The sequence below is a fragment of the Anomalospiza imberbis genome, chromosome 5 (genome assembly GCF_031753505.1).
Source record: "Anomalospiza imberbis isolate Cuckoo-Finch-1a 21T00152 chromosome 5, ASM3175350v1, whole genome shotgun sequence".
Classification (NCBI taxonomy): Eukaryota; Metazoa; Chordata; class Aves; order Passeriformes; family Viduidae; genus Anomalospiza; species Anomalospiza imberbis.
In genome coordinates this window covers 30,430,987-30,453,648 of record NC_089685.1, presented here as the reverse complement: position 1 = coordinate 30,453,648, position 22,662 = coordinate 30,430,987, and the positions used below count along the sequence as shown (strand labels likewise).

At 37.6% G+C, this 22,662-nt stretch overlaps 1 long non-coding RNA gene across 1 annotated transcript; it reads right to left on the bottom strand.

Annotated features, from left to right (window-relative positions):
* Positions 1-796: 796 nt before the first annotated feature.
* Positions 797-22,654, bottom strand: LOC137473938 (uncharacterized). The gene is made up of 3 exons (XR_010999072.1): positions 21,740-22,654; positions 3,324-3,408; positions 797-2,280 (listed from the first exon to the last, which is right to left on the bottom strand). It is a non-coding gene; the product is annotated as an uncharacterized lncRNA (long non-coding RNA).
* Positions 22,655-22,662: the final 8 nt, after the last annotated feature.

Sequence of the window (22,662 nt, the reverse complement as noted above, 5' to 3'; positions counted from 1 at the left end):
TAGTGAATGCTGAGAAACATATAATGTTAACAAAAATCTCCTCAAGTGCATGCACAATTTGTGTGTGTTTATACAAAATAAATATTAAACCAGTAGATAAGGACTTTATTCTTCATGTTGTAGCTTTTTCTATCATACCTTAACGGGTAGTCTGCAGTATTTGGACCTTATTTACACCTATTTCAAATTCTTGTTTCAAAATTATTGCTGGCAACCATCCCAAGCCAGCAAGCTTGCTGGCTTATAAATCTAGTTTTGGAGTTCTTTTCACAGCAAGCAGCCAAAACATCAGTTTTCAGTTTATAAGGCATTGTTTAATGCAACTAATAGAATTTAAGCTCATTTTACAGTGCATTTTGTTTTGATTTTCAAAATATACATTTGCTGGTCACTAGACAATATCAATTGTTTAATGGCATAATTAATTAGGCTTTGATTTGCAAGACATATGACTTGAAGTCATATGATTTCCAGGATTCTAGCAATTATTTTTAATTCAGACTATAAAATTCCATGCTATATTAACCAGCAAGGCTGGGAAAGAATCCAAAGACATGGTTTAACTTCTTACGACTTAAAAAAATCTTATTTTCCAAACTCTGCTCAACTCCTGTTTTAGCAGACAATTTGCTCTGCAGATATTTCAATATTTAAACTGTGAAGTCTAGTCAATGCAAGATTAAAGTGAAATGGAAATTAGTGTCTAGACCAGCTCATTCACAGACCAGGTGCTCTATGGACACAGTATGAGTAGATGTAAAAGGCTACATCTTCAATGCAGCAACATGAGGGATTCAGCACAGCAAGGCACCGTAACCAGTGGTTCAGAGAAGGCAACTTTGAGTTGACAGGCTTCAGCAGATATTAACAAACCCAAAATTTGTTGCATTCCATTCAGGCCTTGAAGGGTGTGTCAGAGAACCTTTGTCAGCTAGATCTCCCTTAGATTTATTGCTTACACCTATTCTATCAATGTTTATTGCTTTTAATCTTCTTATTGGACCTCAGCTTCAGTTTCCCCCAATTAAATTTTAAAAAACCCAAAATCCAAAAACCCAATTTTTTTTAAATATTATTATTTACATGAAGAACACTTATTTTTAGGGAAATCTTAAAAACCCAGGACTGAACTTCTGTTTAGAGTTGGCAGCCCCTAAAGTGTTCCTTCACAATGTACAGATAACAAATTTTTCCCTCAACCCATTCAAAGACAACATTCAGAGAAGCTATTTCTCCTGCACAAGAGAAACCTGTTGCATGGAGAGGAGGAATTTTATGTCAGCCAATAGTATTCATTTTAAATAACCCAAAGGAACCAACTATTCTAGATCTGAAGCAGAACAAGTCAACTTACTCTGTGATGTTTTCAGTACTCAAAGAATTTAAATTCTTTGTATACAAAAAAACCATGTTTTATGATACGTATTTAATAACAAGATTGCTGGCTTGAAATATTTTATGTGCATGTGTGGGGGAAGGAGCAGGTCAGGCCTCGCCCTGGTGAGGTGATGCCCTGCCCTGCACACCCGACCCCCCGCACCTCTGCCCCAGCCCTGCAGTGGCCACCAGCCCCTGGCACACTGGAGGCAATGCTCCACACCCTTCTGTGGAGCCCCAGCCCAGCTCCTGAGTGGCCAAATGACCAGAAGTCCCACCTGGGGGAAGGGCCCAGGATGGACAAAGATTAATTACTGCAAGACCCAAAGCAAGCACATGACTTGATCTTCCTCTTGGAAGTTCTATCAGCTGGTTGCTGCTGGAACCAGGAATGATTGTTATGTTTATTCTTTTGTATGCCTTTTCTGTTTCTCTTCTTTTAATTCCCTTGGAATTTTTGAGTAACTTAAAATCGACCAGGCTTAGGGTTTGCTAAGTTGAATGGACTAAGCTAATGTTTTGGGAAATGTTTTATTGTTGAGTGAATGCTGTTCTAAACCTTTTGCCAAAGTACTTTGATTTTCTAAAATTGCTAGTAAAGTTTTTTTGTTGTTTTGACCACTTGAGAACGTCTTGTCGGTGTTTCTCCTGTACATCTGATTCAGAGTACATGAACAACTATAAGCCCTTTTAAAAGTCTCATTAAGGAAGTTTTTTGGAGCCTTACAAATGATGATGATGATAAGGCACACAAATCCCCTTGTGATTTTGCAAGTTAAAGAACAGAACTTATACAAGTTCTTCCTTATGTTCAAAAGCTCCTCTTCTGTGTCAGCAGCCTGTTTTCTGCATCACATAAGCTGGCAGTTTAAGACATTAAGCAATCCAAAATCTCCCTTCTCTCTGTAACATAAATTTGAAAAATCTGTTACATAGACTTTGAACAAGGTATTTTTCATTGTATGACTTTGTCTTGCTTCTTTCTGCTGCAGGCAGTCCTGCTGTGTTTAGCTTATCCTATCCTATTTAATTTTTGCAAATATGGCAAAAGTCTCCATGGTTGTTAAAAAAAAATAAAATTCTCTCATTTTTCTCACAGTTTTAGGTAACTGTATATAACTTTATTTCAGTATTTGCTGAGAAGAATTGAACAGAAGTGCTAGAATTTATGCATAAAAATTTTCAAAATGCATTTTGTGCTAAAATACTTTATGTTAATAAGAATTGTAAAGTTATTACTGCACATCAGTTTCATTACATAGCTTATTTTGAACGGGGCAGACTATTTTAATAGTCCAAGCAAAGCCATGTTTTAAAACTTAAAACTGGAGATATATCTGTAATTTATTCCATAAAATATACATGAATGATTTTCAGCTCCATTTAACTAATGTGTTTTTGAAAAGTCTTTGCAACAGTAAATGCAACAAATCTCAGGCAAGACAAGCAGTAATGTTTAAGCATGGTTAAGAGTAACTTTTCATTTTGCAGTTCGAATTTTGGACCGGATATTTCCTTACATAGATAAGCTTCAGTATTATTCTGGAACGTGACAGAGTGACAACCAGGTATAAATTTGCAAGCTGTGTCAGGAAATAAAAATGCCCAAACATTATAAACTACTCACACTGTATTTGTTAAAAGGAAAAAGAAGGGTGTGCATCCTTATATTGACTGAGAGACCCTCTAGGAATTATGATGTACTCCACAGATTGATAGAAAAGACAGACTTGTCCTGAGATAAGAGCCACTAAACACAGAAAGTGAAAGATAACTGAGAAGAAGCAGGGATTATTTGGTCCTGCCCAGTGCTGGTAAGTGTGGTATAAAATCTGTTAAAGTCTCAGAATTCCCAAGACATCTGGGCTTGCAAGAGAACATTGTACTCTGCCCATCTCCTGTGCATCTGCTGTGGAAAGTGTGCCACACCCTTCCACTGCTGTTACCTCGACTCAGGTCAGCAGTGCTGGGGTCTGGAAGGCTTGTTCCCACATTTTCTGAAGTCAGTAGGAACAGGCTAGGTTCCTAAAACTGAACGAAGAACAACAAATAGCTGATGTGATATATCAAAAAGGACTTTAAATATGTTGCTAATAATTACTTGCTCAAAACAGGGAAAGATGTAACATCAGAAGCAGTTGGCTGAAGCTTCAAAACTGCAAACAAAATTCCTGTACCCAGAGTCATCCCACTTATCTCAGGTATATAACTTACAGGAACTAGCTCAGGAAATAAGCATCCCACTTGTTTCTTATGATGAATATCTAGAGCTAATCACTTCTATGGAGCAATTCAGCACCTAAAAGAATTGATTTTTACAATAGATCATAGAAAAAAATTAAACCCAGTTCCAGACAGAGGGAACAGAACTGCAGTTCTGCTTCACCTGTAGTGAATTTGTAGATTACTGACATAGAAATATGCCCTCTTTCACATATTTCAAGGCCTGTGATTTTTTTGACTTGTGTCTATTCAAAAGTTTAGTTTCAAGAGGCAGAATGAATGTTTTTTTGGTTTGGATCCAGTAGGTTTTGTTATTAGGACATAATTCTAAGGCTTGATGAAGCATCTAATCCTGGAAACCATTTCCAGGTACTTTATGGTCCCCAGGGAAACTATGGATATACATTCTGCATGAGCAGATAGTGAGATGGACTGAAGACTGGCTGAATGGCTTCGTCCAGAGAGTGGTAATCAGCAGAACAAAATCTAGTTGGAGGGCAGTCTGTAGTCATATATTCCAGGGATCTATACTGGGTGCACTTCCATTTAACATGGTGGGGCAGAGTGTACCCTCAGCAAATTTGCAGATAACATTAAACTAGGAGGAGAAGCTGAGGTGCCAGATCATCCTGACATCCAGAGGGACCTCAGCAGGCTGGAAGAGTGGGCTGACAGGAACCTCCTGAAGTTCAACACAGTGAAGGCACAGTTCTTTCAGCTGGGATACTAGTGCTTGGTGTAGTCCTTTCCCATTATGCTATGGGCCACCCAGCCTGAAAGCTGCCTCACAAAATTTGTACATCTACAAATATTGTCAATATGTATGGGTTTTTTCAATGTGTGAAAAGCTGCCTTGATGTATTCTGTGTTCAGATGTTGTAGCAAAAAATGAAAAAACAGTATGAGAAGAGAGAGAACATTATATTTTACATGATTGGTAGTTTTGAAATGAAAATATAGTTCTACACTCATCTTTACTTTAAAGACTTGAATATTGCTATTCATAGAAAGGTGGGATTGAAAATGCAGAAAACAGAAACCTAGATAGTTGTAGAAATATAACCCATGCAACGGCAAATGCATTATTTATTACATGCTAAATTGCTCCATTAACACATATTTTTTGACCTTGAAATATCACACTGAAGACAGAAGAGTAGTTCTGACTCAATGCTTTTTTTTTTACATTTTATGTAGAAAATGACAAGATGTCTGGGATATCTGGCCATTATAAGTGTATCTGTTGCTACTCCTTGTCAAGAACATACATCAAGCATAATATTCAGATAAGTAAAGTGTGAAATAAAGGTCAACTAAACAATATTTGAGCAAATATAGACTAGACATTGATCTAACATTCAATTTCCTAGAATGATAAAAATATTTGAGGATTAAAGGATTATAAATTAGGTGTGTAAGTTATGTGTCACCTCTGCATATAATGGAGGTTTTAAGATAAAAAAGCAAAAGAAAAGTCACCACTACCTGGAATGTAAACTTTGTTTGCTTTCTTGTGTCAATGGCAGATCACACTATTATGTAGCATAAGGACTCCTTTTTTTCCAAAAAAACCCTCAACACACACACACACACACACACACACACAAAAAAAAAAAAAAAAAAAAAAAAAAAAAAACCAAACAAGACAAAAATAGCAAAAAGGAAACCCCCCACCAAAAACCCCCTAACACAACTATTCAGTTATCTATTCCAGTGTAAATAAATCAGGTGACTAAGAATTAAGTCAACAATGTTAACTACTCTAATAATAAAGGAATAAATGGAATAAAAATATGGAAATATTTTGCAAGTAACAATCCATTTTACTATTGTGGATGATAGGTATTGATGGTTGAGGATTTCTTTTTTCTCTCCATGAAGAAGCAGGTCAAACCCAAGAGGAGAAGCAGAGTTTTGAGGAGCATTTGGCTGATTTCGCTGTATTACTCCCCTCTAAAAGCAAAATTAAAATTAAGAAGTTAGATATAGTATATGACAACAACTGGAATGGAGCCAAGGCAAATGCTCTAGGTATATTGCCTGCATACCTTCAGATTTCAAGGAGGTGGTGTCAGCTTCACTGAGTATTTAGTCAGATGCTTATATTAACAGTTTACTCAGCCCAGATTCCTATGTAGCAGACACAGAAATAGTATCCTTTTTTCCATGCTATTAAAACTATCATCAAAAGCTTCTGTTTCAACCCAAGATTTGAAAATTCCAACGCACTTGCTCAAAATTTTGCATCATTAGTATTACAAGTTATAACTTCAACCCAACTCCCAATTCAATGTTTTAAAGACCTTATGTGGACATGTATTATTTATGTATCTGTGCATGGTAGGATGTATATGTGCATGCACATATGCCTGAATATAAAATACATACATACATATGATATAATACAGGACATTTTAAAAACTGGTGACATTGTGCTACTTATTTGACAGCCTGAAATAAAGCCTGGCATATAAATATCTGTTTGATACCAGAGGAGTGCCAATATTTTATTCTGGACCAAAGATACACACAAGACAGTACCAGTAGCAAGATGTTTAATTTCAGTATTAATTATATTCCCACTCTCCCCCAAGAAAGAGTTTTCTTTTTGTAAAAAAGAAAAATATTTGATGGTAGTAGTAGAAACACAATTTGCAAATGCTGTTTCGGAAGAGTTTTGCACAGTGAGGGTGAAAGACATTAAAGGCATTTATTATCCTCAGAATAAGATATGGATTTATAGAGGATATAAAAATCAGTAAGTGTGGCTCTTGGATATGTGTCTTAAATTACTTTTTTTTGCTATCTTATGTATTATTCTAATATATGAGAGCTGTGATTATTTCCTAATATGAAATTGGTACACTGTTATTATTATTTGAATTTAATAATTGGATTTTGCCCATGTCCTTGAGAATTTTTATTCCTAACTTGGATAAGGTCATCTCTTCGTCTTTTACTTTTCTAAGATACGTTTGATCTACAGAGCTATTACGAGTAGTACCCTTTCTTCATATCCTATTTATACAAACTGGAGTCTACATGTTCTTTAACTGAATATTAGGAATATTTTGCCATATTACACCAATTATATAAAACCTTAGTTCATTAAATTTTTTTTCAATAAAGTAACATTGCCAAAGCCACTCTCCAAGAAATCATTGACAAAGGTAAAAATTATGTTTACTAATTTCATTAATTAATCTTCAGGTTTGGGAAAGAAGACCCACTTTTAGAGGTATGACTTTCTTTTACTAATAATGAACACTTTCATGGCCTTTTTCATCTACACTTTCATCTACAACCCATCTACAAGGCAGGGCCATGCAAGCAGTGCAGCCCAAGCTCACATCCTTACCCCTTCACCACTAAAGCATTCTGCCTCCCAAGAACCAACTTTTAGAGGATGAAATATATAGTGGTATATAAGAAAAGAGCTTTTATTGATTTTTTACTACATAATTTTGCTTTAAGAAAAAAAAAAAAACAACAAAACAAAAAAAAAATCAAGAAGAAGAAACAATTATAATGAAGGAATGGCCAGGCACCCTAAGGTAAGGAAGATCTCAGAAACAGTTCTGAATTTATCCAGTAAATTCAATGAACACTTATAATGCACTTTTATTAAGAGTATAAAAACAGATGTAAATAGTGTCAGAAGCAGAATAAAACTAATACAAACTGTGTTTTTATGTGTGTTGAGGTACAGGGTTTGGGATCAAGTAACACAGCTCAAACTAAATTATTCATACTCTGCCTTAATGTGTCTAAACGCCTGTACAAGGCAGATAATAGTACATTATTAAAATTATTCATCATTTATGCTAGTTATCTCAAGAGTAAATTACTGGCAAATCTTTCAGATAATCTTTAAAAGATATTCTTGAAAGAAGAGATTCAATATGTCTGAACAAATACACATTTGGCCCTAAGAGTATTTTTTTTATTTATAACTTTCTTGATGCCTTGAAGAAATAAAAATTGGTATATAACCATTGGGGACAGGAAATTTACTCATCCAGTTAATAAATCAACAAAATATAATCAGAAGATACTACTGACAGGGACTAAGTCCTTGCCAGTTTATTCAGCTTTTATTTATTAAAACGGTGCATGCATAAACAATGAAGCTTAAAGGTCTGTAAGTAAGGTAATTAATGTAAAGCAGACAGTGGATGAAGACTTAATTCCTAGGATTTTTTTGTGTCATTCAGAAGTACAAAAACATATCTCTCCACATATTCTGTGAACCTCTCCTCTCCCTTCATCACAATTCTCAGCCTCTTCATCTTCTTCCATCACCACCACTACAGCACCTTCAGACCTTCAGTGCAATACCTGTCACCCATCCAAACTTAGCCACTTCTGGTATTCTCAGTTCTCTCCCCCTGCACATTTGGGGAGCATGGGAAATGGATAGGATGGATCCATGGACAGTCACATTAGCAGCATGGTAAGCCATATTTCCTTAGTGAACCAGATTGGATGGTGCTTCCCACTCAATATTTTACAGGTATCCACTACCACAGAACAGAGGTTAACAGCTTTACGTCAGAGTTCTCTCAGATCCTGTTCCTCTACCAGCATCCTTAACACCCCCAGGCTCCTAGCTGAGCCACTCCTGAAAACTCAGGGTTCAAAGTTTGGTGTGTGCATCTTGCACATTTGATGGTGCAACCCTTTTCTTGTCTATGTAGACCCGCAAATATCTTTCAAAGAAGCATGTCACAATAAAATCTGGTGTTAACTGCAATACCCTCTTATTCAACATATTAACAAGGGAAAAGACTGGAGTAGAAAAAGGGATGAAATTGCATCATATCATTATGGCATGTATTTTTCCACTTTCTCTCCAATTTTTTACACAACTTAAAGCTTGAATAAGCAGGGACATCCTGAGAGCTGTGTGGGTGCTCTTTGCAGCTATTCAGGGTATGTCTAAAAAATCTAGTTAAGGACAGTTTTAGCAGATCCACAATGTGTGAGCAGACAATCTCTGGAACACCTACACAGTGGTCAACATGTTCAGAAAGCAAATGTCTACCCAAGGGCAGTCAATTGTACTAATTAAGCATGCAAAATATAGATGACCTGGACACAGACAGCTGTCATTTGTCCTGTTACTGTTTGAGGGCCTCAGAAATCCCCAAGAAAAGGGCTAACGCTGTTAGGAGACTAGGAGGTGAGACATAAAAGCAGTCAGCAACTGCCAAAATCAGCAACATTAGCAGGTGTGTATTCCCTCATCTGCTTCTGAGGCAACCTGGATAGGATCATTGTAAAGTTACAGGCAGGACACTATAAAATTGCATTGCAGTAATTACTGTACAGTACAAAGTCCTGTGTCCTGTCAAGCTACCAGGGCTTTTGCTTTAGACAAAAATTAGATAGTAGAATCATTGCTATCAATTCTGTTCTGTGGCAAAATTACTGCATAGCATCCAGCTAAAGACTTTAATGTCTGTCTAAGGGAGGAATCTGATCTATTGTTTTTCACAAGTATTTGTCTTACAATATTCATCCTTATTATCCCTCCTTCTCAGATTGATTTTATCATTTTATTTAGTGTTCACTCTTAGACAGGTCTTAGTAGCAACCACCTGGCACAGTATGACCATAAAATACTTCTCAGCATTTGCTATGTTAAGTTAAGCATTAAGATGATTGTGTTTTTTTTTTTTTTTACAGTAGCAAAACTGGGATGGCAAACTCCGAACCAATGGTATTTATGGTATAGGCATTTATTTGCATGTTTGTATGTTCTCCAAACAAGTGACATATATTGAAATGTATTAGAGCACACATAAAAAACAATCTAAAATGATAATATCTATTTTTTAAAGCATGCAAATTGCATGCTTGTCTCTATAGTTTAGAAACAGATGGAGCATTGTGTTTAGCACATTTCTTTAGAGTTTCTAAATCGGCCTGATGGGAATTCCATTTACCTGCACCAGCTGCACAGGTGACCTCTTTGACTTCCACTTGCTAGGCTTTGAATATATAAGACAGTGCTGGCATGTTTTTAACATAAAGTATATGCAAATATGGGCATATTTGACATGTTGCTGTAGTGCCTATTTAAAATGTATGCCATCTGGTTTAACCCTTGCACCCATAATCATAAAACGTTTCAAACTCTTTGTGCAATAAAATGTTTCTATGTCTTTCTCTTGATTAATCTACTTTACTCTTTTGCATAATCAGAATCAATTAAGATTCCTTTTCACCTATGAGTCTTTTTTGTTTCTTTTCACTGGGAAATGATATTATTGTACCCCTAAAGGTGAAATTTTCAGGCATTGAATATCTAATTCCCTCTCTAGTTGCAAAAGCTCAGGAAGTTCTTGAAAGGCTTCCACATTAGGAATCTTATTACACAAGAAATAAGATACATTTCTTGTTTTCATATAAATATAGCTTACAAAACATTCCTTCTTCTGTTTCTGTCTCATTTATTTGAAAATGCTAAAGTGAATGTGTCCCTTTTACAGTGTTTCAAAGATATCCTAAGGCTCATATTGAAGAATTTCCTGCAGTTGTTTTAGTCTGTAGTCATTTTCTAGCTGAGAGCCACCACACACTTGAGACATTACTCTGTTACACAAAAGACAAAATGCTTCTTTCCTAGGAGTATGAATAATCTGAGATCATATAATAGGCCTGATTTTAAGAAACCTAAAGTCAGGCAATTTCCTTTGATTTCAGGTGTTGACAGGAGTATGATTTTGAAGGAAGATATGTGGCCCCAGTGAAGTTATGGTTGATTGATAGAGTATAGGTTAATGACAATGTAGTGTTCCACAGCAAATCATAGAATCATGGAACGGTTTGGGTTGGAAGAGACCTTAGAGAACACCTAGTTCCAGCCCTCTGGCATAAGCAGGGACACCTTGCATTAGACTAGGTTGCTCAAAGTCTTATCCAACCTGTCATTCAATACTTCCAAGGATGGGACATGACATCTTCAGGCAATCTGTTTCAGTGACCACCCCACAGAAAAAAACCTGTCCTTCCACTTGAAGCTGGTCTGTGGACTGGCTTCTGACAGTTTAGCAAGCTACAGAAATAAGGAGACAAAATCTCTTTACTTCCTTGGATTCTGCCTATGGTCTTTTTCCATTTCCAGCAATTACTCTTGCTATGTTCCAGATTTTGTCAACAAGCAAAGGGAAAATATATCTGGTATGAAAGTAATGAATTCGCTCAAAACTACAACCGTATAATCCAAGAAAAAATTTCTGGTTTAGATCTAATTATTACTTTTTTATGGGGAAAAGTCTCTGTTCTAATAATAGTAACAAGATTAATAAATAATAGTAATCTTGTCATATGCTTGGTTTCTACCCCTTTTCCTAGTGTTACACACACCCTCTCCTCACTCATGAAGATCCTGCAGCCAGTGGCTTCAGCCTGGTAGCAGTGATGGGTAATATGATTAGTGTCAGTATCTGGAGCATTTCACCAGTAGGAATATGATGTTCATTTTGGTGGTATCTTCTTTCTCAATAAGTGATGTACCTGAGAACATTTTTATATGTTTGCTAACATGTTTTTACCCTTTCTTTTTTCTCCAATGATTTGAAGCTCCACATTACAACCAAATTAACTATATACAGTGCCTTTTACGTGTATAATGTACAACTTTATCTGTTCTCTTTGTTATCCCTAAAAAATGGGGATACCCCTAAAAGCAGTTCCAGATGTTGCTTCCTTTACTTGACCACTGGTGAGTTGTTTACAGCCCTGTGTCATAAGCAGCCCCAGTGTCAGCCTGTGCTGACAGGCACATCTGCCCTCCTCTGTTCTGCATTCTGTGTTTCCAATTCTTGATGCTTTTGCTATCTTAGCAGGCCGGTATTTCTGTAAACCACATATTCATGGTAGCCATAAATGTAGCATTCTACACGGAACAACTGCTTATTATTGCTAACTGAATAAAACTATGATTTAATACTTTATAAGGTTAAAGGAAAGTAGAATGAATTAGTAGCAACCATCTAGTCAATAGAAAAATTTAAAAGTGTTAAAGCCAACCCACATAAAACAACAACAGTTCAGAGAGGGCAAGCATGATGCACCTCTGTTCTGGGCCTTGCAAACTCATTTCAACGTCTGTAGCCAGATACAAACAATGGCAATACTGTATTGCAGGTCTACAAAGTGTATGTTTTGTAACTACACCATATCTCATGAGAACCCCCCAGAACTTATTTTCATTTTGTGAGGTGATGGATGCTCCAGAACACTCTGCATTGTATCAAACTCCCCTACTGAATTATTGTCTGGCAAATGTTCAGAGTCTGGATTTTTACAGAGCTCTTCTGATCAGTGTGCAGAACACATCCTGACCTAACACACCCAGTTGCTGCCTGGAGTCCTCTTCTGTCTCCAATATGAGTCTGTGAGAGACCTGCCTCCCTGCTGCTGCATCAGCTGGGACTAGAAATTTGCACAGTAAAGGAAAGACACATAATCCAGGCAACCTTGGGAAATAATTAAAAAGAAACTGATGTGAGGCAGAAATAGGACAGGAAATGGAATTAAGCATGTTTTAGGAATGGGACAGTGGGAAGAACAGGAGGTGTCAAAGAGTCTGAGCCCTCCATGTGTGGCAGAGAACTCACAAATGTAAAATTAGCAGCATGTTCACCATCAGCTTCACAAACCACATCATGTGAGAAGTGAGAAATACTTCAAATTCCAGATGAGCAATAATCTTCATTAAATTTCTAGATGAAATGTAAGATATATCACCTAAACTAAATGCAAAAATCTCTACAGATCCACCCAACACCTGAAATGTGATACATTTCTTCTGTCTAGCACTAAACCACTCTTTATATTTCTCAGCACTGGTTAATTAAATAAAGTATTTACTTTCAATCTTAAAACAGTTGGGCAATTAAAATTCTAATCTAAATTTATACAGATCAAGTAATTATTTATGGAAAGTGTTCTATAGGTGTTGCAAAAAACATTTATGGTTTACATAGGTCCAACAAATGCAAAAAGAAGCTATGCTTACAGACCATGAAAAAGAAGCCAAAAACTTAAGATTGTTACTATGAATTTGAAGTATTTAAATAAAGTCAATCTTTAACCTAAAATCATCTAGAGAAGTGATTGTAACTTTTTTGTTAAAAGTCTAGATACAGGAAAAGGTTTGTAATTTCTGAAGTTTGATATCTAAAAATGAAACAATAATTATTTAATTTACTTTGAAAAATACTTTTTTATTTTCCATCAAAAACTGGATGAAATGTGCAAGAATTTATCTGCCTTTAAAAGTCACTTTGAGAAACAGCAGTAATCCCTTCTTAGATGGAGAACACTGAAGCTACCTGTAAACCAAATTGCATTTTCCACAGATGACAAGGCAGCTCAGTGTAATGAAACCCAGGTGTTAAACTAATTTCTAATTTAACCATAAATGAAGAAAAGAAAAATATAATCCTCAATGCAAGTTGTTGTGATATTACAGAATCCATCATAATGAAGAAATGCCCCCACTTTGCACAAAGGTTAACTGTACAAATGGCATTGCATCAATGGAAATGTTAATGAGTTTGTGTGGCAGCAGGTAAGCAAGAGCTGGAAGAAGGAAGCTCTTGTGGTAGGCAGATAATTGCAATGGAAGTCATGTCTTTGGTAATGACTGGGATTCACATCACATATCTTTTCAGTCACAAGACAATTTCGCTAGCTCTCTTTATGGTAATCTATGGGATTATTTGACAGCAAGGTGACATTTTGACTTTGGAACAAATTTCTTTCATAGACAGCACAATTACTAATATTGTGACATTCAATTAGACATATCACTGATGTATAATTTTGATTTTAGAAAATAGACAAACATAAGGTATATTTTTCATTAGTACATGAAGTTCTTTTGGTTCTCAATTTGTTTTTCATCATGCTATTGCTTGGATCTTACTAATGTGTAGGAGTTGGGAGAAATTTAAAAGCTATGTGTTTTTAACCATTCAGATGCAGGATTAGTAAAGAATAAGGAAAAATTATGCAAACATGCAATTGTCTTAATGAGAAGGAAAATAGATTTCTAGGCAATGTTTATCTGTTTATTATAAACTCTACTACAGAACAACAAATCTGTAATGTGCTTTCAGGAGGGAATTCTGACAGTAGCTACACATGCTTTATCATATTGTAGGCTAAATCCTCAGCTAACTTATTTATGTCAATCTCACAAAACAGTTAAAAATAGGAAAATATTCAGGTGAAGAATCAAATCTCTGTGACCCATTCTTCCCTTTATGGAAGGAACGTGAAATTACAGGGAAAGGACAACACTGACAACAAATGTGGTGAGTACCTCCTGAAGTCCCTCCCTGTCCTTGGTCTATGGCAGTAAGAGGGGCGTCACTCTGAGTATTTCATTGCAAGATCAGAGAATGCAGGACCCCACCAATACTTGCACCTAAATGTTCTATACTTGCAAGTGATAAAATATGTATCTTGCTAAGCAGAAAGCAGTTTTCTGTTTGAAATTCTTCAATAAATGCTTTGCGCAAATGAAGTTTGACTTCTGGGGTACAGTGTGTCTAGTCACCTAAAGCACCTTTTATTGCTTCAGTTCTCTGAGTAGTTCACCTAATTTTACACAACTGCCTCATCTAAAATGTCTCGTTTCGTAAAATTCTACCTTCACAAATACAGCATTGTAAATATTAAATTTATGGGGAGAAAGAAAACAAGAAAGGAGGATACAAGGAAGAGTATGAATATAACAGAAGAAAAACTTTCATTAGAAGACAAAAGCATTTCTGCAAATACATTGCCTTACTGTAAGCATGGCTCTTGCCCTACTAGTGATCGCCCTTCTACCGTTGATATAGATTTTACAGTTTAAAGTTACATATCTGCCTTCTTTGTAGCTCTGAATCTGGGTTAAATGTTTGTTATTATAAGTTATGGGATCTAAGTATTAATCAAAGAACAGCTATAAGGAACAATAGTCACTCTGCATCATTCTTCTATCGAACTTAGCTGCAAACTTTTATAGAGAAATTGGATTAGAAAAGTTGGCTTAGGCAACTTATTTATAGTCTTGATGTGGAAAAAACCAATTTGCCATCAGTATCCTATTATTTCCACTTCTGCTGAGAAATTTGTGACTTGAATGGCTAAAACCTAGCGCCTTAATAGGATGTTGCTAGGATTTTTTAGACTAGTCATGTTTTTCTCTCTCCAAGGAGACAAGTCACAGTCATAATGATCTTACATTTGTAGAGTAGTTTTCATGCCAAAGAATACACAAAGGCTTCAAAACTTGACTAATTACACACATGAATCTTACCATTCACCATTGAATACCAGCAGCCTCTGTTGTGAAAGGTTTTTAACAATACACTGTAAAGTTCACTTTAAAACAAGATATGACTGCTATAAAGCAGGAAGAGTCTCAGCAGGCAGACAATAACACTTTAAATGGAAATGCAAAGACACCCCTGAAGTTAACATACTACTTAGGAAGTGTGTCACATCAATTTAATGACCTTCCTTTTGTGTTTTGAGAGGACCATACATGCAATAGCTCACTGAGCAAGTTCAAGTGTACTTAATGCACTTGGAACACTGTTCTCCAAGGTGCTGAGTACTGTAGTTCACAAGGTAACAAATGGTAAGTCTGTAAAAATGACAGGATTAAATGTAAGTAAGTTCTTAAGTGCTTTACTGATCAGAACTTCCAGAGCTGTGTAAAAGAGTCTGTGTCCCGAGAGTCTGACATTCACATCTTGAAAGTAGGATTCCTGAAGAAGAGAAATAGAGGCAGTGAAAAGGTTTGGGCTTTTTCACTGGCACAGTTTACAAAGCCAGAAAAAAGTAATTTAGTCCCTTCTCTCACCCATTCCTTTAGAGTTTTCTTTATGAGGCTACAGCTGAAGAGGACAAGGGTTCTGTTAACAAAAAAAAAAAAAAACAAAAAAAAACAAACAAAAAAACAACCCAACACAAACCCACAAACCCAAAAAAAACCCCTAAAACAGAACAAACAAACAAAGAAAAAACAGCACCAAAAACCCCACTTAAACATATCAGAAGAAATTAAATTTAGACAAAACCTAGATCTCTAAAAGACTTCTACACAGCTGTTAACATAACTATAGAGATGCTGGTTTCCATAGACATCTCCAGTGTTGAAACAAAGACTGCCCAAGAGGGAGGTTTACTTTAAACACTACTTCAAGAATTTCTCAGGTGGAAGCAAATATGCCTGAAGATGGGTAGCTGCCACAGCCACTGCTGCTGAAGGGAATGGAGAGAGTGGACAGTAGTTTGATGAGACTCTCAGGAGATAAGGATCATGTCCAAGAGTCTTGAAGAAGCAAGAAAGAGGGTCATCACAGGGAAGGGTGATTTTGAATAGGAAAATCTATTATCCTAGTGTTTTCCTAAAGTTCATTCACAAGTTCTTCAGTCACCCTCAGACAACAAGGGGACATCTATTCTCAGACACCCAGCCTCTGGGACCAGATCTGTTGCCTTTCATGTCAGCATTTGGATTGGAGTTAGATTGCTTACATTAAGCATGTCATGAATGGTGACAGTTATGTGTCTCAAAAAAGGTCTACAAAGGCCAATGTGCCAAGACAAAAAGTAATTAAACTAATATTAATATTTCCTAAACATAATACTTTCTAAGATGAAATCTAAAGTGTTAAAATTTACTTTTTTTTTCCTCCATACTAAGACTGTAGTACTGCACATACAGTAGATGCCTTACTTCATGGTGATATATGCAGTGTAGAAGTTACATGCTCTGCCTTCACTGAATGGGGTTAGCAGATTTCTAGAAAATATCTTCAGAAAAGTGCATTTTCTATGAGATAGACATTTGAAAAGGCCTGTGAACAGTAAGATTTCTAAAAGCCTAACTGCATCAAAGACTCAGCTATACAAGGTTCATTGACTGAACTCAGGAAGACTTCCTGAGCCCATGTGTCTGAAACACAGAGCATCTCTTTACTTCTGAGCAGAAGTCTTAAAGGTTTAAACCTAGACTTGTCACCTCTGGGGGAATATTATGTCAGAATATGGGTATTGTAAAGAGAAGGAAGAGGACACCCTTGGTATCTTTTTTTTGCATGAAGTAAGTAGAAATATGCAGGAACCAGAAAGAGTTGACATAATATCCAGTCCACTTCAGTTAGTGTCTGGCAGAAAAATTCGCTCTACTGTAGGAATACAAAAAGCAGGAAATGATTGTTATATTAAAGTTGTCCTTTTAAGTCTGCTTTTACTCAGCAGTCAGAAAATGCATCAAGATGGAAATATGTACCCGTGACCTTCTTTTCTTGTATTCCCAGTCCTACAGGTAATTATTCTCCTACTCCTCGTACCAGAAGGTCTAAGGCAGAAGGCGTGAAACCTGAGGGCAATATATATTCTGTGATACCAAGGAATGCTCTAGTTCCCATGAATGAATATTCAGCCCTGACAGAAATTCAATTCAGTACCAGCATGAGGTCTGACAGGTAATCCCCATCCCCTGCCATGGTTCCTATGGTAAAGAAACATATTCCCCAATGGTTTCCCAAGCGCCTTCCAGTAAAGTGTCAAGTCAAGAGACTAAAATATGGTAAGACACCAGCTGGCACCAACAACAGTTCGGCATGGATGTAGGAATTGTGAGGGCAGCTGAGGAGCAGAGGAGGTCAGTAGCAGGAGCTGAGGCACAGGAGGAGTGGGATAAAAATAGTCATGATCCCTACAGGTATCCAGGTTTATTCATGGGCATATGACCAGAGGTGAAAAGGAAGCTCTGTAAAACAATACCTGGGGAAGGGGATTCAACTCCCAGCTGGCTCCCACCAGACCACATTGAAGCTATCAGAGTAAAATCTAGTGCTGTGGCATTAGAAGGTAGAAATTAAAAGAGGACTCTTGGAAGAAATACCCCTTGTTCTCACACATGTAACAGCACATTCATTCCCCAAATAAAATTTCATTTATCCTCTCCCTTGTGTATGTCGGAGATGCACAGCAGAACAAGGAGGAGGTAGCTAGTAATGAAAGGAAAAGAAGAAAGTCCATCCTTTACTTGCACATGCAAAGTGTGATGGTGCATCCTTCCATCTCCACAGGCCTCAATATATTCTGAGAAATGCTTGTCAAGCCTTGGCCCTGACCAACAGCACCTGAGCTGAGCAACTGTTGAGCCCATCGGAAATACCATCTGCTCCCAGGAACTTGTGCTGCCTAATGAGCTCCCCTCCCTCATTTTTTAACAACCTTGGAAGCTTCTTTTGCCTGAATAACAACTCAAGTGGAATGATATTTTTGTTCTCATACTTTCAAAGAAAGTTTCCGATCTGAAGTGTGGCCAAGATGAAACATTGCTATGACTGAAGCTGACTGTCTTGCAGCCCTATAAAGAGTGGTTTAAAATGAAACCCTTTGAGCTGTCCTGGACCACAGCAGGCTATGACCAGCAACCTCCCTCTGAGCAGAACACCTCTCAGAGCCAGCGAACTCTCAGGTTTGCTGTACTTGAAGGATTGCCAAATGACAGTAGATCTGATACCCTTACTCCCCAAGGCTCAACCCCTTTACCTATTGACAGGATGAGAAGGTATCTTAAGTGAGTATTCCACTAACTTCAAGGGTAATTTTTCATAGTTATCTTGTACAGACTCTTTATACCTATGTGCATGCAAGTATGCATATTAAATGTGGGAGAAATGCTGCTCTCTTTGATTCTTAAGTACTTTAGATTTGTAAGGAAGCTAGGCCTGTAAGTAAATTACTGTTGTGATATAGTAAATCCTATATGAATTCTTTGCCAAATTGTTTAAATTATGAAGTAAATTAGGTGAAATGTTGTTAAGTTTAAGTACCATCTAATTTAAATGCTGCTAAGTGCTATTGGACCCTTAGGGTTTGGATTGATTGCCTCTGCATTTTTTTTTGTTGCTTTTCCTCGGTGTGCCTTAACCATCTAGTAAGGAGTAGATTAAACCTCGTCAACAAATTTTGTCATGCTGTCACTTTTATACTAAACCTGTTCTTACTGATGCCTTTGCTGGTAATTCTTTAAGCAATCTTTAAACACTTCTTCATGATACATATGCATAGGAAGAATTTGAGTAGGAAAGAGGAACAGGTGTAATGTGTTCATGGAGAAGTAATTCCCTCAAACAAGGAGAAAACAGCAGGACAAAAAATGGAGATGAAAGAAAATCATTCAACCGTGAAACACTCCGGGAATGGGAAAGGCGCCCCTAAGGGCTCCACTTTGCACTTGGAAGGAGTGAGGGGAAGTGACCAAAGTGCCTGGATACCAGAGGCTTCCCATTGGCCCTGCAGCCAGCATGGTGCCCAGCTGCTACACAGCCTGCCTCGTTTACAGCTGTTTCCCCAGCAGATCTCTGTGAGTGGAGAACATGGGTGTAAAACCAGCAAGTACTTCAGAACTTCTTGCTTAGAACTGGGGCTCAAACCAAGATCTCTCTTCATATATTGATTCCTTCTCAACAGCACAGAGTGCTTAGTGTATGCCCTTCTCCTTTTCCCTACTTTCATCTTCTTCTTTTTCCTCCTTTCATCTTTTTCTTGAGAAAAGTGAAAGTAGTGGTTTAATTCTCTCCTAACCTCTGAATTATTTTCCCATGACCCATTAAAGAGCTACAACTACAACAATATCAAAAAACCTCTCAAAAAACAAACAAAAAAACCCCAAACCCCCCAAAACCAAAATCAAACAAAAAAAAAAAAAAAAACCCACCCAAACAAACAAAACAAAAAAATCCCAGTAAAACTTTGTTTTCTAGTTTTCTTTTTAATCAGGCATACAGGCAGGCTAAAGGATGAATGTTTAGTAGGTAATTTGGGTGGATTTCCATAGGATAATTACCTCTTGGTGCTGAATTCTTCAAGTCTAACACACAGTAAGACTCCCTGACCATGCCCTGAGAATTTATGAACTTTTCCGTATTTCAGAGTTGGATTTTACTGTTTACTGATGATTTTCGTTGTTTTCACTTATAATTGCTACAGTCTCTAAAACAGTTTTTAAAAACTACAATCAATATATGAAGGCTTCTGTGGTAACTGATATACATCCATACAATTGAGAGCTAGGTGCTCCAAACTTTAAAAGAATTCTACCAAGCAGCTACTCAGTGAGGTATGTCACAGCTAGCACTTCTTCTCTAGCAGAAATAAAATAACTGAAGGCCCTTTATTAAACTACTCTTCTATGTAAAATTATGTATCTTTACTATTTGGACAATGATGCTCTTTTCTTTTGGTCAAAACTTGAAAATCTTTCAGATTTAAGAGAAAAAATTGTAATATTCTGAAAATTCAGGCATGAAGAATAAGGAATTAAGCTAATATCATTTGTATAATTGTGATTACCAATGATGGGACTTTACAGATTAACATTTTGGTCTGCCACATGCATCCCAGCATTTATCTAAGTGTCCCTGTGAACACAATCACACTCCAAAACAGCATAGATGGCAAAAGTAATTCCATATATGTTTTGAAGTGTTCTTCTAAAGGAAGCTAATATTCTTCTGAAAACAAAAAAAGGAATTGAAGTATAGTTTAATTTTGAACTTTTTTTAACATTAAAGTTATGCAAGTTTGATTAAAACAGAAATTTTAACCAAGAGTGAACCGCTCACTGAAGAACAGCTGTGTATGGTCTGCAGCTGATTTTCCACAGCAGCATGCTGTTCTACAGTCCTTCAGCTCCCTCTGCTGCTTAATTGATTCATAAACTTTTCATGTTTGTATGGAATTTTTACTTGGTTTTTTTAACTTCTGTTTCAATGAGAAAAAAGGATGCAGTTTAAAATTGCACCTGAAGCAATGAAGTGATTGCTCAAATTGATAAACAGTGTGTGCAAAATTCCATGTAATTATTGTCCCTCGTTTTCTCAGGGAATGAGAAGAAGCCCATTAGACTGTCCTGACTACTTTCAGGTGACTTGCTGTGCATATATTCGCCATTATCATTTGACTTTGTATAACTGAAAAGTATCTGTTGTTTAAACTGACTTTTTCTGGATATGCAATTTTATTTCATAGAAATTATTACATAGAATCAAAGAATCATTTAGATTGGAAAGACCAATGAGTCTGTTAACCTAACGATGCCAAGTCCACCATTAAACCTACACCTACGTGTCATCTAAATACTTTCAGGGATGGTGACTCAACCATTGTTCCAATACATGACAACCCTTTCCATGAAGAAGTATCTCCTAATATCCAATCCAAACCTCTCCTGGCACAACTTGAGGTTATTTCCTCTTGCCCTGTCATTTATTGTTTGGGAAAAGAGACCAAGCCCCACCTGACCACAATCTGCTTTCAGGTAGTCATAGAGAGAGATAAAGTTTCCCCCAGGCGCCCTTTTCTTCATAATAAAAAATCCAAATTTCTTCAACTGCTTTTTACATGATTTGTTCTCCAGATGCTTCATCGGCCCTATTTCCCTTTTCTGAAAATGCTCCAGCACTTGAAGTGAGGGGCTCAAAACTGAGCACAGGATTCAAGGTGTGGCCTCACCAGTGCTGAGTATAAGGGGATGATCATTGCCCTGGTCCTGCTGGCCTCACTATTTCTGATGCACGCCAGGATGCCACTGACCTTCTGGGCCACCTGGACACACACTGGCTCATGTTCAGACAACTGTCAACCAACACCCCCAGGTACACCTTTCCAGACACTCTCCCCCCAGCCTATAGTGCTGCAGGGTTGTTGTGACCCAAGAGCAGGACCTATCTCTTCGCCCTGATGAACCTCATACCGTTGACCTCGACACATCAATCCAGCCTGACCAGATCCCTCTGCAAAGCCTTTCTACCCTCCAGTAAATCAACACTCCCACCCAGCTTGGTGTCATCTGCAAACTTGCTGAGGGTGCACTTGATCCCCTCATCCAGATCATCAATAAAGATATTACACAGGACTGGCCCCAATACTGAACCTTGGGGAACATCACAAATGACCCACAGCCAACTGGATGTAGCACCATTCACACCACTCTCTGAGTCCAGCCACCCAGCTAGTTTTTAACCCACTGAACAATGCACGTATCCAAGCCAAGAGCAGCCAGTTTCTCCAGGAGAATGTTGTGAGACAGTGTCAAAGGATTTACCAAAGACCAGATAGACTGCATCCACTAGGTCACCTTGTCACAGAAGGAGATTAGGTTGGTCAAGAGGGACCTGCCTTTCATAAACCATGCTGGCTGGGCCTGATCCCCTGTATGTGCCACATTATGGCACTCAAGATGATCTGCTCCATGACCTTTCCCACCCCAAAGGCAAGGCTGACAGGCCTCTAGTTCCCTGGATCCTTTCAACCCTACTGGTAACTGGGCATCACATTTGCTAACCTCCAGTCAACTGTGACCTTCCCATTAGGCCAAGACTGCTGATAAATGATGGAAGATAGTTCAGTGAGCACTTCTGCCTGCTCCGTATCTATGGTTGGACCCCATCCAGTCCCAGGGACTTGTGTCTGTTTAAGTGGTGTAGCAGGTCACTGACGATTTCCCCTTGGATTATGAGGGCTTCATTCTGCTCCCTGCCCATCTCCCACCTCAGGGGGCTGGGTTCTCAGAGAACAACTGGTCTTACTACTAAAGACTGAGGCAAAAATCGCATTGAGTACTTTAGCTTTTTCCTCATTGTTACTGTGTTTCCCCTCCCATCCAATAAAGCATCAAGAGTCTCCTAAGCCCTCCTTTTGTCACAAAGGTATTGATTGAAACACTTTTACTGGCTATTTTACACAATAGCCAGATTAAGTTCTAGCTGGGTTTTGGCTCTTCTAATTTGCTTATGGCAAAACCTCATGACATCCTTGTAGTCCTCCTGAGAGGCCTGTCCCTTCTTCCAACTCTTCTGTTTTCCCTGAGCTCCATCCAAAGCTCTCTGTTCACTCAGTCTGGCCTGCTCCAGCCCCTTGACAATTTCCTTCTTGAAATATATCCAGCCTTCTTGGACTCCTTTACCCTTCAGGACTGCCTTCCAAGGTACCCTGCCAACCAAGCTCCTAAACAGGATGAAATCTACT